Raw genomic sequence first — 17,266 nt, forward strand, 5'->3', positions numbered from 1 at the left:
AGTTTAGTTAATTAGGGGAATATAATATGCAAAATTAATAAATAAAAAAATACTATTAAAAATTAATCTTCTCTATTTTACAAAATCCTCAAATTTAACAAAATAAAATACCCAAATACTAAATTCATAAAAGTTTTAAAATTATAAAATCACCTAATAATTAAATTAGGCTTTTTAAAATGCTAAGAATTAAATAAATTATTTAAAATGTCCCTTCCTCAATTTAAAATAAAATGTCACAATTAAAATCACTAAAAATCATCCCGGTCTTCTTTCCTCGATCCCGCTTCGAGTAATCGTCTGAAACATAAAACTCAAGAAAATATTTTAACGTGCATTAAATAAACATAAATACTTAAAATAATAAAATTTCATAAATTAAATAAATGCATGGATTTTATGTATATTAATTTTGAGCTTTACACAATTGAATCTAGCCACGCCCTAACCCAATCATTTAACTCATAAATTCGAACTCTAGCAAATGCCCTAGATTTCGAAATCTTATCAACAACATGCCACTCCTTCCATAGCATCGCCTCCAAAAGACATTTGTCTTCAACCAAATCCTTAACATGCCTAACTTCAAAACGATCAAGGTATTTCAGTGCTCTTGCCTCCTGAGCACGAGTAGGAATAGCACCACTGTCACTCACCCTCTTCAACTCATGAATCTTTTCCCATGTTGACATCACCTTCTGAAAAACATATACCTCCATCTTTCTCTTGATATCTTTTAAACGAGGGGTTGACTGCTCAGTAACATGAACATGAGTGCCGCTGCATGCATCAGAATCAGACATATTGAAATATTTTCAACTGATATTGCATCACATTTTTATCACTATCATCTTATTTATAGGAAAATGACGTTGGAGAAGCTGAAGAGTCTCAAGTCAATCAAAGCGTCTTTCACATTTACCAAGGACTTTAAGTTATCAGTTGTTAATTGTCAATTGACACCAGTTTGAATTCTATTAATAGTTGTTTAAATAGTCCCAGTTCATGATCAACTTATGATAGTTAGTCTCTCATCAGTTCATTTGTTTACATATCACAACTGATGAAATATATCATTTGCAGAAAAACAGAGTTAAAACCAGATAAATATTTCATTACTTATAAATGTTGGTCTGGATTACATCATCTGAAAGAGGATCGGTTACGGTGACCGGAAGCGCAACGGAAGTTCAAAAAATCGAATTTTACACAAGAAATTTCGGCCACCATGTTCTTCGTGTAGCAAATACAATAAAACACAAAGATGACATTCATAGTGTATTTAGAAATGTACCTATCAATCTTAAAAGATTGATGATGGCTCCAACTTAGTTGATATACAACTAAGCTCTTCAATGGCAAGACAATCTTCAAGCTTCCTTTGAGCCCACATTGCTCAAATATTAAGCCCACCACCAACTAGCTAGAGCTACTCTAATTTTGCACTAGAAAAATTAGAGCATTTTTCAAAGAGAAGTATTTTTCATTCCTCAACACTTGAAGAAGAAAAATTGAGAGAAAACTTGGAGAGAATATGTGTGTATATTTCGGCCATTGCATGTGGTAAATGGGGGAAAGAAGACTTGTCTTGGTCTAGCAAAAAGTAGAGACAAAAGTAGCATGCCAAGCCTTGATAGTTGCAAAAGTTGTCTCCAACCCTTCACCTCCCATGCATGCATATATTATATGGTTTTTACCAAATTAAAAACATGGACTAAATTTAATTATCTCAAACATATTTGAGACTAATTAAACCTTACTTGAATTTACCCAAGTCCCACTAGTTAAATAATTAATTTAAATTGAGCTCTACAAGACTCAATATGATTTAATTAATTCAACACTTGAATTAATTTAATTATTTGGGCTCTACTAGGTCCACTAGTGTTTAATTAATTCAACGCTTGAATTAATTTAATTTAGTCCATAATAATGTTTATGAAAATCACAATTTTCAAATACATTATTCACTTGGCCAACTTTTAATTTAGGAACACTTCCATAAATTAAAATTTACATTTCTCTCATAGAAGTCATACTTCTATTTTTCTTTACACTTATAAACTCATTTATAAGTCGTTCAACACATTGAACTAGTTTCTCCTTTATAGAAGTCATACTTCTAATTTTCCTTACGCTTATAAACTCCTTTATAAGCCGTTCAACACATTGAACTAATTTTACTTCTCAACGGGATCTAGAAAGCCAGCACTTGTGTGGCCCTCAATGGTTCATTGATACAACTAGCCATGGGTTCACATCTCCATGTGATTCAGACTAAACATGTCCTTATATGAGCATACCCCAATTGCTCCATTCTTACTTATCAACCCCTTGATAACAAGAACGTCAGAACTCAAGTCTGATATTACCCAACCAACCATGTTAAACGCCTAGCAACATCGCTTACATGATTCCCTAGGTATCAAATGATAGTGCCTGCAAGAACCATTCAATTATGGTTAGCGTACAGTACGGTCCCTTCAACTCATATATCCCGACCGATTCGACAACCATTAGTTTATCGAGAGTTGTCAATGAATCGATACTATGTGTCATGTCGTAGTTGCATCGATGGTGTAATCTATGAAACCCCTTTCATAGTTACCACCATACTCTGATCAGAGATTTCAATCTACATACACATGAGAACACATAGGATATCCATACCCGAAGGTAAGCGGTGAATCCCCGACTACAATACATCGACTCCTATATGTTTTGACAGAACACCCAACCTTGCCACCTGATGACCCTATGAGAGTCGGTAAACAAGCCAAAGTGTAATTCTAGCACATAGAGTCTCAATATTGTCCCGGGTCATAAGGACTAATGGTGTACAACCATAAACTAGGACCTTTCCACTCGATAAGTGAGAACCACTTGGAAAGTCCTTTATGGAGGGTTGTTCAGTGCACTCTACCAGGAGCACCTATCTGCATGATCGGACATCACAATGTCTCCTACCAATGAAACATGGTACTCACATTGCAGATACTAGTCTCTAACTCGAGCGGCCTATATCCTTCTTAGCGGCGGCTGAATCGACTAGGAAATGTTTAGAATATACAGTATTCCGAATATGAGTTTCATGATACTCATCATATGAGCATCTCATATTCTTTCTACTATTTGTATATTCAAGGACTTTATCTATGCAACTAGCATGGGTATACAGATAAAGAAGTGCCAAAATAATAATTTCAAATATTATCAAAATAAAGATCGTTTATACATAGAGTTTCATTGTGAACACTCGGCCAACACTTGGCTCGACGGGCACCTACTCTAACAATCTCCCACTTGCACTAGAGCCAACTACCCATATGCTTCAAACCCATCGATTCACGATGCTTCTCGAACAATGGTCTAGGTAAAGGCTTAGTTAGCGGATCAACAACATTATCTGCGGAGTCGACTTTGTAAATCATGATATCTCCTCTTTCAACGATCTCTCTGAGGATGTGGTACTTTCTCAATACGTGTTTGGACTTCTGATGAGACCTCGGCTCCTTTGCTTGAGCAATGGCTCCCGTGTTGTCACAAAACACCGGGACATGAGCAACTCCATTAGGAATGACGCCCAACTCTTGGACGAAATTCCTTATCCAAACAGCCCCCTTTGCTGCAGCTGATGCATCAATGTATTCTGCCTCAGTGGTGGAATCCGCTGTACTGTCTTGCTTGGATCTCTTCCAAGAGACAGCAGCACCATTGAGCATAAATATGAATCCAGAGGTTGACTTTGAGTCATCATTATCGCTTTGGAAGCTAGAGTCGGTATAGCCTTCCAATTTTAGTTCTCCACCCCCATAGACCAAGAACAATTTATTGGTCCTCCTCAAGTACTTGAGGATGTCTTTCACAGCTTTCTAATGTGGAAGACCAGGGTTGGATTGATATCTACTCACTACACTTAGTGCGAAAGCCACGTCAGGACGTGTAGATATCATCCCATACATGATGCTACCAATTGCAGATGCATATGGAATGTGTGTCATCGCCGCTATCTCTGCATCAGTCTTGGGAGACATAGACTTGGATAGGGACACGCCATGACACATTGGTAGATGTCCTCTTTTGGACTCATCCATCCAGAACCGCTTCAGGATGGTATCAATGTATGTAGACTGAGTGAGACCAAGAAATCTTTTTGATCTATCTCTATAGATCTGTATACCTAATACAAAAGATGCTTCGCCCAAGTCTTGCATCGAGAACTTGCTTGCTAACCATATCTTAGTTGATTGCAACATTCCTACATCATTCCAATGAGTAGAATGTCATCAACATACAGCACCAGGAATGTCACAGCACTCCCACTGACCTTCTTGTACACACAGGGTTCCTCAGGATTCTTAGTAAAATCAAACTCTTTGATTGTACTATCGAATCTAAGGTTCCAACTCCTAGATGCCTGCTTTAGACCATAAATTGATCTCTGAAGTTTGCATACTATATGCTCACTTCCGACAGATGTAAACCCTTCGGGTTGAGACATGTAAATTTCTTCCTTAATATCCCCATTAAGAAAGGCTGTCTTAACATCCATCTGCCATATCTCATAGTCATACCATGCAGCTATGGCTAGCAAAATCCTTATGGACTTGAACATTGCAACTGGAGAAAAGGTTTCCTCAAAGTCAACTCCTTGTCTTTGAGTATATCCTTTTGCCACCAATCGCGCTTTGAAGGTCAATACCTTCCCATCCGCCCCAAGTTTCCTCTTGTAAATCCATTTACACCCTATGGGAACAATTCCCTCAGGTGGATCCACGAGATTCCACACTTGGTTCGAATGCATGGAATTCATCTCAGATTCCATTGCTTCAAGCCACTTGGATGAATCGGTATCGGATAATGCTTCCTTGAAGGTCCTTGGATCACATCCAAGGTTAGGCTCATCATGGTCCTCTTCAAGAAGTAGACCATACCTTATAGGTGGTCTCGAGACTCTCTCGGATCTTCTAGGAGCTTGTATCTCCTCTCTTGGCTCTTCGGGTGTGGGTTCTACAACTGTGGGTGTCTCTCGAACCTCTTCGAGTTCTATCATCTCGCCTTTTCTATCCAATAGAAATTCCTTTTCCAAAAATGTTGCATTTCTAGAAACAAACACCTTTGTTTCTTGGGGATGATAGAAGTAATATCCAACCGAATTCTTTGGATATCCCACAAAGTAACATAAAATGGATCGACTATCCAATTTATCTCCCACTACCTGCTTCACATAAGCAGGGCACCCCCATATTCTAAGATAAGAATATTTGGGTGGTTTACCCATCCATATCTCATATGAAGTCTTGTCAACTGCCTTTGAATGGACATTATTCAACAACAGTGCCGCTGTCTCAAGCGCATATCCCCAAAAGGATGGCGGCAATTCCGTGAACCCCATCATAGACCGAACCATGTCCATCAAAGTCCGGTTACGACGCTCCGAAACACCATTCAACTGCGTTGTAGCGGGCGGAGTCCACTGCGAGAGAATCCCATTCTCCATAAGATACTCTTGGAACTCGGCACTCAAGTACTCACCACCTCGATCCGATCGAAGTGTCTTGATGCTTCGTCCCAATTGCTTTTCTACTTCACTTCTGAATTCTTTGAACCTTTCAAAGGCTTCAGACTTGTATTTCATCAAATACACATACCCATACCTCGAAAATTCATCGGTAAAGGTGATGAAGTAGGCATGTCCATGCTTAGTGGTGATGCTAAGCGGACCGCACACATTGGTATGGATCAAATCCAATAACCCTTTGGCTCGCTCCACATGGCCCTTAAAGGGAATTTTGGTCATCTTTCCTTTTAGACAGGATTCACAAGTCGTGAGAGAATTAATATCAGACATATTAAACATGCCCACTCCCACTAGCTTGTTCATCCTTCTTAGGGAAATATGTCCTAATCGAGCATGCCATAATTGTGCCGAATTTAGAGTATCTTGTTTGCGCTTGTTTGTTGTTGTTATAGCTTGGACATTGTTAAGTGGAATATCTTTTAATTTTAAGGTGTAGAGATCGTTTTCAAGTTCTCCGGTACCAATTAAACATTCGTTCTTGTAAATGTTGCAAACACCTTTGCTAAATAAACAAGAAAATCCATCTTTGTCCAACATAGAAATGGAAATAATGTTTTTCACCAAATCTGGTACAAAGAAAACATCTCTCAAAACAAACTTAAAATCATTGTTCAAATGCAAGTAAACATCTCCTACAGCCTTGGCAGCAACTCTTGCTCCATTGCCCATCCTCAAGAAGGTCTCACCTTCCCTGAGCCTCCTACTTCTTCCCATCACCTGCAAATCATTACAGAGATGTAAGCCACAGCCGGTACCCAATACCCAAGAAGTAGAGTTAATTGAAATGTTTACTTCAATATAGAACATACCCTTTCCAGAACCCTTCTGGGCAAGATATTCCTTGCAATTACGCCTCCAATGTCCAGGCTTCTTGCAGTGATGACAAATATCAACAGTCTTGTTAGCTTTATCTGGTGTAGCTACCACAACGGGACTCGGAGCTTGCCTCTTCAAGGGCACGTTCTTCTTGGAACGTTGGAAAGAACGCTTCTTCCTCTTCCCACGTGGATCGGTCTTCGTACCAGATGAAGAACCCACATAAAGAACCGACTTCTCTTTCTTGATGGTGGACTCAAAAGTCACAAGCATGTTCACCAACTCCTCAAGGGTCGGCTCCATCTTGTTCATATTGAAATTCACCACAAAAGGATCAAATGAGATAGGCAGCGATAACAGCAACACGTCGGTGGTCAACTCCGAAGGCAACATAAAATCCATGCCAACAAGCTTGTCCACGAGCCCAATCAACTTTAGGCCATGCTCATGGACCGAGGCCCCATCTCGCATGCGCAAAGTGATTAGCTCCTTGACGGTAGCATGCCTAAGAGGCCGAGTCTACTCACCAAAGAGCTCCTTGAGGTGCAAATGAATGTCAGCAGCACTCTTTGCACCCTCAAAACGCCTCTGCAGCTCATCATTCATAGAAGCCTGCATATAACACTTGGCCTTCAAGTCATGGTCACACCAATCCTTGTAGGTCTGCAATTCCTCAAGAGTGCAGTCAGTCGGAGCCTTATCAGGGGGCGACTCAGTCAGTGTATATGCAATCTTTTCCTAGTTCAAGACGATTTTCAGGTTTCTTAGCCAAGTGAGGTAGTTAGGTCCGGTTAACACATGTTTTTCGAGTATGGCAGAAAGCGGATTGCGAATTGAAGACATTGTCAAATAGTACTGAAAAGTAAACAGATAAATGTTAATGACTATTTTAAAATATTTAGTAAGATATAAAGTATGAACTTTAACTTTATAAATGTTTACTCCCACTGTTTTGACATCTTTCACTACCCTCTAGTGAAAACGGGAAACTTCTTTCCTCAGTAGGTACTAAGGTCCAATTAGCGAATCATGATCCCGAATATATCAGCCAATCACAATTCCTAAAAGGTAGTTTCCAATTGCATCACAATACAACCCTCTACGTAAACTTTTGTCTCACGTTTATTAGGACCCAATAATATGACGTCGTTCATCTTCACATGTCAAGCCTTACCCATCGATGTTGAACCTTAATGTACGGTCGCCATGAGTTCTCCCAATAATATGAGCCGAAATCATGGGAGTTCCACGTAGTTCACATCACCATGTCAATGGATGTCACAGCTTTCCGGTACACAAAGCTCCCCCAATAATATGAGCCGAGCCCCGAGTACGGGTAGCGTTCATCATGCACCCATTGTCGATGGAAGACAAGGAAATTATAAACAAATTTATAATTCCCCTTTTCGGACTTGATATTAATTTTGAATCTTATTCAAAATGAGGGTTTTTAATTTTGAAAGGTCTCATCATTAATTTTTATTTTAAAAGCTCGCCATGTTTGATCGTATGTTTGCCGGATTCATGCAACTTTGTTATTATCATAATAATAACGCACATACTCATTATTTATAACATATCATGCCTATATTATAAATAGTAAACAAAACAAGGATGATCAATCGCCCCAATACTAACGGACCGTGTGAGCTAAACACGGGCCTAGGTCCAATCCTAGGGAAATGCATGGGATGCAAATGCAACTATTACATTAGCTTCCAATATTTACATGTCTTCGATCTTCATAATCATCATGGCCACCATCTTCCAATCTTGATCATCCACTATACTAATATTTACAAATAAATATCCATGGCAAATAGGGATACATCTCATGGGGTGGGAACGGACCATAAACCAAGCCCACTTTAAATTTGATAATTATTACAATCATTCAACACAAAATATCCTAGCATACACCTAGCAAATTGGGCTTGGGCTTTTGATCATCCTTCATGCATAATATCACATATCATACACCATCAATTAATTATCACAATAAATAATTGATCCAATATTATATATCTTGATCCAATCACTAACCGCCACGATTATAAACTAAATTAACAAAGTATACAAACACCTTTGTCTACTTTCAAATTAATTTATTTATAACCGAATTTCTTGTAAATCACCATTTACTATAAATATTTAAAGTCCAACTTAAAATATTTATTTCATAAGAAAATGTTTGCAACTTTTGTAATTTTAAACTTAAGGGCCCAAAAACTTATTTTTCACCAAAAACATTTTGGCTCATTTAAAATTCACAATTATGTTAGCCATCCAATGGCCCAACAACTCAAGGCCCATGACACTTTGATAATCCAAAACACTTTTGGAAACCCTAGTCGTCATCGCCGTCGCCAGAGCTCCGTCGCCGGATTCCGGCAACAAAATTTTTTTTTTATTTTAAATACAAGGGTTGTTCGGGCAGCCCCTCGGGTAGCCCTAGCTGCCCGAAATGGGCAGCCCCTCGGGCAGCCCGAGCTGCCCGAAACAGGCAGCAACATGCTGCCCGAAACACCCCACAAAATGCCTCAGTTTTTGGTTGCAAAAATTACACTCATGCGGTTAGAAATCGATCTCAATATAATATCTTGTAGTTGCTACACAAAATCGTAACCATAGCTCGGATACCACTTGAAAGAGGATCGGTTACGGTGACCGGAAGCGCAACGGAAGTTCAAAAAATCGAATTTTACACAAGAAATTTCGGCCACCATGTTCTTTGTGTAGCAAATACAATAAAACACAAAGATGACATTCATAGTGTGTTTAGAAATGTACATGTCCATCTTAAAAGATTGATGATGGCTCCAACTTAGTTGATATACAACTAAGCTCTTCAATGGCAAGACAATCTTCAAGCTTCCTTTGAGCCCACCTTGCTCAAATATTAAGCCCACCACCAACTAGCTAGAGCCACTCTAATTTTGCACTAGAAAAATTAGAGCATTTTTCAAAGAGAAATATTTTTCATTCCTCAACACTTGAAGAAGAAAAATTGAGAGAAAAATTGGAGAGAATGTGTGTGTATATTTCGGCCATTGCATGTGGTAAATGGGGGAAGGGAGACTTGTCTTGGTCTTGCAAAAAGTAGAGACAAAAGTAGCATGCCAAGCCTTGATAGTTGCAAAAGTTGTCTCCAACCCTTCACCTCCCATGCATGCATATATTATATGGTTTTTAACAAATTAAAAACCATGGACTAAATTTAATTATCTCAAACATATTTGAGACTAATTAAACCTTACTTGAATTTACCCAAGTCCCACTAGTTAAATAATTAATTTAAATTGAGCTCTACAAGACTCAATATGATTTACTTAATTCAACACTTGAATTAATTTAATTATTTGGACTCTACTAGGTCCACTAGTGTTGAATTAATTCAACGCTTGAATTAATTTAATTTAGTCCATAATAATGTTTCTGAAAATCACAATTTTCAAATACATTATTCACTTGGCCAACTTTTAATTTAGGAACACTTCCATAAATTAAAATTTACATTTCTCTCATAGAAGTCATACTTCTATTTTTCCTTACACTTATAAACTCATTTATAAGTCGTTCAACACATTGAACTAGTTTCTCCTTTATAGAAGTCATACTTCTAATTTTCCTTACGCTTATAAACTCCTTTATAAGCCGTTCAACACATTGAACTAATTTTACTTCTCAACGGGATCTAGAAAGCCAGCACTTGTGTGGCCCTCAATAGTTCATTGATATAACTAGCCGTGGGTTCACATCTCCATGTGATTCGGACTAAACATGTCCTTATATGAGCATACCCCAATTGCTCAATTCTTACTTATCAACCCCTTGATAACAAGAACGTCAGAACTCAAGTCTGATAGTACCCAACCAACCATGTTAAACGCCTAGCAACATCGCTTACATGATTCCCTAGGTATCAAATGATAGTGCCTGCAAGAACCATTCAATTATGGTTAGCGTACAGTACGGTCCCTTCAACTCATATATCCCGAACGATTCGACAACCATTGGTTTATCGAGAGTTGTCAATGAATCGATACTATGTGTCATGTCGTAGTTGCATCGATGGTGTAATCTATGAAACCCCTTTCATAATTACCACCATACTCTGATCAGAGATTTCAATCTACATACACATGAGAACACATAGGATATCCATACCCGAAGGTAAGCGTTGAATCCCCGACTACAATGCATCGACTCCTATATGTTTCGACAGAACACCCAACCTTGCCACCTGATGACCCTATGAGAGTCGGTAAACACGCCAAAGTGTAATTCTAGCACATAGAGTCTCAATGTTGTCCCGGGTCATAAGGACTAATGGTGTACAACCATAAACTAGGACATTTCCACTCGATAAGTGAGAACCACTTGGAAAGTCCTTAATGGAGGGTTGTTCAGTGAACTCTACCAGGAGCACCTATCTGCATGATCGGACATCACAATGTCTCCTACCAATGAAACATGGTACTCACATTGCAGATACTAGTCTCTAACTCGAGCGGCATATATCCTTCTTAGCGGCGGCTGAATCGACTAGGAACTGTTTAGAATATACAGTATTCCAAATATGAGTTTCATAATACTCATCATATGAGCATCTCATATTCTTTCTACTATTTGTATATTCAAGGACTTTATCTATGCAACTAGCATGGGTATACAGATAAAGAAGTGCCAAAATAATAATTTCAAATATATCAAAATAAAGATCGTTTATACATAGAGTTTCATTGTGAACACTCGGTCAACACTTGGCTCGACGGGCACCTACTCTAACATCATCATACTTCTCCTCCACAACAATTATCCAAAATTTCAGCCAACCAGATAGAGAAGAAGGAGCAGTCATGAGAAAGCTGTGAGAATGAGCTATGCGCCTCAGGATCTTCAATTCCTTGTGGAGCATCAGCTGATACATGTGACAGTCCTTGAAGACGTCCACAAACACAGCAATATTCAAGTGCTTTCGCACTTGATTCAGTTCTGCCACCAATTCAGGAGTGGTGGCCTCCCAGAGTTGTATAAGAGCTCAAGCTCCTGCAATCGCTCCCAGTAATGCAGACTTTCATAGAAGACTTTGTCTTCTATCTCAGCCTTCCTGGCCTCCACAGAAAGGGAGAAAGACTTGAGTCACCCGTATCAGAAATTTTTTTTATCTTGAATATTTTGGATGATATGTCTAAAACTAATTCAGTCATTTCTATTTATAGCAGAATATCAAGAAAGCTGAAGAGTCGTCAATATTTCAGCAAAACCAATAACCTCTCCGACTCTTAAAATTATTTTGTAGCACTACTTTAATTATTATATGCACCAATCTAGGAGGAATGTCAGTTTTTAAAGAAGTTAACTGAGAAGACAATCGTTTGTGAATTCTCAACTGACTTGAATCAGTTTCCCAACAGATCGTTCAGTTTGAAAATTTTACAAATCTTCTCACATAAGTTAACCAATTAAAAACTTATTATATTCCAAATCAAATGACGTGACTAAATTTTTATGATGTGGCATATTTTAAAACCGCTCATTATTATATACACACGATTACATCACACGTGCACACATTTTTATTCAAAATTTTTCCCGGGCTGACACGTGTCCAGAATTTGAACAGTCATGAACAAAAGCATTTTGCCCGCTTCACTTCAGTTCTATTCTTCACAATTACAATCAGTTTCTAAGTGTATACAAATTTCAGAACTTATTCTCTTCAATTTGCAGATCACTACACTTTCCGAAATGGAAAACCAGATCCCAACCCATATTTTGAATGCGATGGTCATCGATTTTAACTCGGTTCTATCAATTCAAGAAGCAGACGTTAAGAATGTATTTCTAAAGCTTGAGTCGGCAGGTTTCAGGATGTTCTTAGGACAATCTTCTCAGAAGATATACCTCAAGGAGGTCAATGAATTCTATCGGAAGGGATTTATCACTGCTAATGACACTATCTCTGTGACTATCAATGATCAGTTGCTACTCCTTTCTGAAGAAGCTTTCGGAGAAATCTTCTCTTTGCCAACTGATGGTTATGTCAGCTTTTCTGAAGTAAAAACTCAGGACATTGAAGAAATGCAGTCTCGATTATCTGCTAATGGACGGAAAATCAAGGTTTCCGATCCAAAGAAGGAATTGAAACCAGAAATTCAGTTGTTAGCTGATATCGTGGCAAAGGGAATATTAGCAAAAGCCGGTTCTTATGCTGCTCTTACACTCGAAAAATTCCAGGTAATGACCATAATCATGGGTGAAAAGTAAGCAAATTGGAGATATATTCTTTTTAACATCTTGAAGAATATGCTCAAGTCATCCAAACAATCATGTGGCTTTGCCATCCAAATCAGTCATATGTTAAAACTGAAGGGTTTGGTAGCTGAAAATGCTGAAACATCATCAAAATTCAAGGTCTTTACTGCAAAAAACACCTTGCCATCAAAAACCAAACTAGAGGTTGAGCCATCACCAGTCAAGAATGCCAAAACAACAAAAAGGAAATTGATTCTCAGTGAATCAGATTCAGAGAAAACTCCTTCCCCTAAGCTTGTCAAAAGACCAAGGACTCAAAGAACCAAACCAATAACAACAGTGAAAGTCATTCCACCTGAGAAAATTATTCAATCAGCTGCTCAACAGCCCATTCTGGCTATCCCTTTGCAAGTAGTCTCACCTGATGATTCAGTTACCAAAGCAAAGACACCAGCTAAGGTAAGAGCTCCCTTGAATCTTGTAAATCGCCCTACCATCTTTCCTAGAGCCAGATCTAAAGGTGTAATATTAAGGGAACCAGTGCACTCCACACATTTTGGAATGGATCTTCCTCACATTCTCTCAACTTACAAAGGAAAAGGCAAGCTGATTGAAGAACCCCGGCCATCCAATGTCATTCAAACACACATTGACCTAGTTTGGGAACAGGTCAATGCATTTGCCAAATCACAATTAAAATCTTTTGATTGATGGAAAAGCTTCAGAACAGAAATCTTTGCCAAAGAACTGAAGCATAGATCTCAACTGAAAAAGTTCATCAAGCTAGAAGCGATTGTGATGGAAGTAGTCAAAGCTGTTACAATTCCACAGGCATTAGAAAGGCAGAAATATTTCTTTGATCAGATTCGCGTCAAAAAGCTAACAAGAATGGTAGCAAAGCTGAAGTCCAACTACAATCCAACAAGTCCAACTGCATACAATGATAGAGCTATGTTCACTCAACTGGACACAGATGTTAGTAGTCTGCAGAGTGCAATCAGATTTTGGGAAGAAGATCAGAAACTAGTTCTTCATGACAAACCCCCCAACTCAAATACTGAAAAAGATTTATCCTACTCACCACAAAAATAAACCATCTCCACAACAGGCAACTGAAAAGCCAGTTCAGGGAATACCTCAATCCTCTCAGACAGAACATTAGCTATATTCTGAAGCAGAACTATCCTTGGCAAACATTGATGAAATCATTCAAGCTGTTACCTTGGAAGCTTAGCTAGAGGACATACACTATGACTCAGTTACCCATTCAGCTGAACAACCAGAGCAAGATATTATGATATCATCTGAAGCACCAGCTGAGTCACTTATTGCGGAAAAATTTATATCTGCTCAAACTGAAGATCAAACTGAAGTGCCAAACCAAACTTCAGAAAAAGAAATAACTGAATCGGAAAAAGCTCAAACTGAAGCACCAGTTCAGCTAGAAAGTTCTGCTGAACAAGATATTCAAACTGATGAACAAGCAAAACCCTCAGAACAAGAAACTGCTGAACATGTAGAAGGTCAGTTGCTCACTGAATCAAAGGAGCAAGAACAAAGTTCAGTTAATTCTCCACAGGAGGCCCCTATGTATTAACCATCCATCTCCATCATTCAGCCAGACAGTCCATTTCTTGATCAAAACCAACGTTCATCATCTCAAATTCAAGAAAACATTCCAGCTCAGCCTATGACTGGAACAATGGAAACTAATCAAGCATTAGTTCTTTTTGGACAAACATCGAAGCATTCAGAAACGCCCAGTCAGCGACCTCCAATTCAATCCACAGAAATGGATGTTGTTCTTGAAGAAATCCAGAACATACAATACAATATGCAGCAGATGCTCGCTGAAATCAAGAAAATTCAATTAGAACAACTGTCTCATACTGTCAAATTAGATTCTTCGACTGAATTTGACTCGGCAAAACTAAACGCTCTTCAAGCCAACATGGACTCTCTTAGCAGAACTGTGCATGAAATAAAGAAGGGGCTAGTTAACTCACTCTTTACAACTCAGGATGTAATCAGTCAGAGAGTTGAGCGACTGGAAACCTCTATTTCAAATAAAATAGAATTGCTATAGACCTCCCTCACAACTGTTGCCACAAGTATCTCATCAGATGTAAAACTTCTTTCCATTGAAGTTCGAAAGTTATCAGACAAAATGGAGTTGTTTGACAAAAAGGGGAAGAACAGCAGCTGAAGAAGAATTAATCAGATTATTATAATCAACTGATATTATATTCTCAGATTTTATGTTATCTACAAGGAATCCAGTTATTTTATGATTCAGTTGCGTAATCTATTATCTACAAAGAGCTCAGTTATTCGATCTTAAATCACTTGGTTTTGTCAAACACCATAAAGGGGGAAATTGTTGGAAACTAGATTCTGGAGTTTGACAAAACATGAATCAATCGATTAACAAAATATGAATCAACTGATACGCGCAAGCAAATTCGGTAACTGAAATCAGCTGATACAATGATACAGAGTAAACTGATCAGTTGGAACTGATCAGTTAAAACATTCAGCCGAATGCCTTAAAGTCTCTCAACTGAAGATGTCTCGGGAAAGAACAGAGAAGACATAACAGATTACAAGAGCGCCGCACAACAACCAAGACTACTTAAAACAACGCATTCCGGACAAAGCAATTAAGACGCCGAATTACAATAAATGAAGCAAACAATATCGAAGGAATAATCAAGTGGAAACCAACGGATACAAAGATTCAAATTTATCTCAAGATTACCGTTGGAAAAGAAGAGTATAAATATGGCAGAAGAAAAAGAAGAAGCAACGATACACCATTCAAAACTTACTATTACTCTGTTAAAATCTCAGCTCACTCTTACTTGATTTATTCGTAACAATCAAAGCTACAAGTTGAGCAAACTAGCACTCTGTAATATTTGTTAATTCAATAGTGCTAAGATCAGTTACACACAGAGATCATTTTGTATTACTAAGTTTCAGTTTAGGCAGTGGATAGGTCCTAACTGAAGTGGGTCTGTACAAGTGTTGTATTGGATCAAAGTCTTTTAGTAGAAATCCTATCCTTGTGATAGAAGGGGTGACGTAGGAGTAATTGAATTCTCCGAACATCCAGAAACAATCCTTGTTTATTTTATTTCAGTTCTGTATTCTATCTGTCAGTCAGTTACCTTCCGCAACTACCTCAGTTTAACTGATTGATATTGACCAACAAGATTCCGAGAATCAGTTTGTCACCAAACTGAACTCAAAAATTCGAAAAGACCAATATTAATTGAGAGTGTTTATTCAACCCCCCTTCTAAACACTCTTGACACGTCAATCGATCCTATCAGTATCAGCTGAAGGTCGATCGATCTATCTACGTGTAATCACAGTACTGGATGGTGGGGACATCAGCGACACTTTCACCAGTCAACTTGGCCTTGGCCTTATATATCATCATATAATCATAATCATCGTATCATCTTATTATTCACAATCACTTCACCTCCTTCAACTTTTCGTATTTTCATCACTTATAAAAATTTAAGCATGTATAAATCATTTTTTTTTAAACCAAGCATGCAACATATCTTTTGACATTAACGTTTCATCATATCATTTCATAACCATTTAAAATAAGCATATTAACATATTTTACAGTATTCAGCGCACTGCTAAGATGTCTATCATTTTTAGGTGTAAAATGACTTTTTTACCCATAGACTTAGGATTTTCTCGATATTGACCTTTTCCTTAATTTCATTGACTCTAGACAATCTCAAATAGTTATTTAAGCTTAAATTAAATTTCTAAAATTTTTATTTAGCTAAAGTTCGAAGCTTTTGATTTAATTTCATAATTATTAATTATTAGAGCGTTTAATTCCCGATTTAACTCAAACTTTAATATTTTAATCTCAAATTTTAAACAGACTTTTTATACCCAAATTACCCTCGTGAACCATGAATCGATCCCTGTGGACCATAGTTTGAATCCTTAACCATACATTCGAAAAACCGAACCCTAGCTAGCCTACCCTCAAACCAATTCCCGTTTTCTTCGAGCCATACCCGAGCCACCTTAAGCCAAACTCTGCCCAGACCACCTATAGACCATAGTGAACAGCCTTGAGCCAATTAACCAGCCCCTAACCCATGCCTTCATTCCCAGCATGAGCCGCGGCCGTGACTTGCTTCCTAGGAGTTTAACTCGACTAGGACTCTATCCTCGAGCCACCACTGGGGCCCCAGCCCTCCGGACAAACCATGGACCGCCTTGACACCTATCCTAGACCATCCTGACCAAGCCTAGATGCTCCATGTAGCGGCTGATCGCGGACGCCCTTTTATACACGTGGGAAGAGTCCATGCGATCATGGGATCTTCCATATCGAACAACCACTGGTCCCAGCCATGCTAGGAAAATTTCAGACCCTTAACCATGATCCTCACTGAGCCCCAGCCCTGGCCAAGCCCTCGATACTTAGCCCCTTAACCAAACCCTAGTGCACAAACTTGTACTATTTCGTTCAAGCCTTCTCCTATGCATGTGCAGCCTTTGGTTTGTCACTTATGGACCCTTATTGTGTTGGAAAAACGTCCCTCCATGTTACCTACCATGGCAGCC

Source organism: Primulina eburnea, chromosome 1 (assembly GCF_022965805.1).
Source record: "Primulina eburnea isolate SZY01 chromosome 1, ASM2296580v1, whole genome shotgun sequence".
NCBI lineage: Eukaryota > Viridiplantae > Streptophyta > Magnoliopsida > Lamiales > Gesneriaceae > Primulina > Primulina eburnea.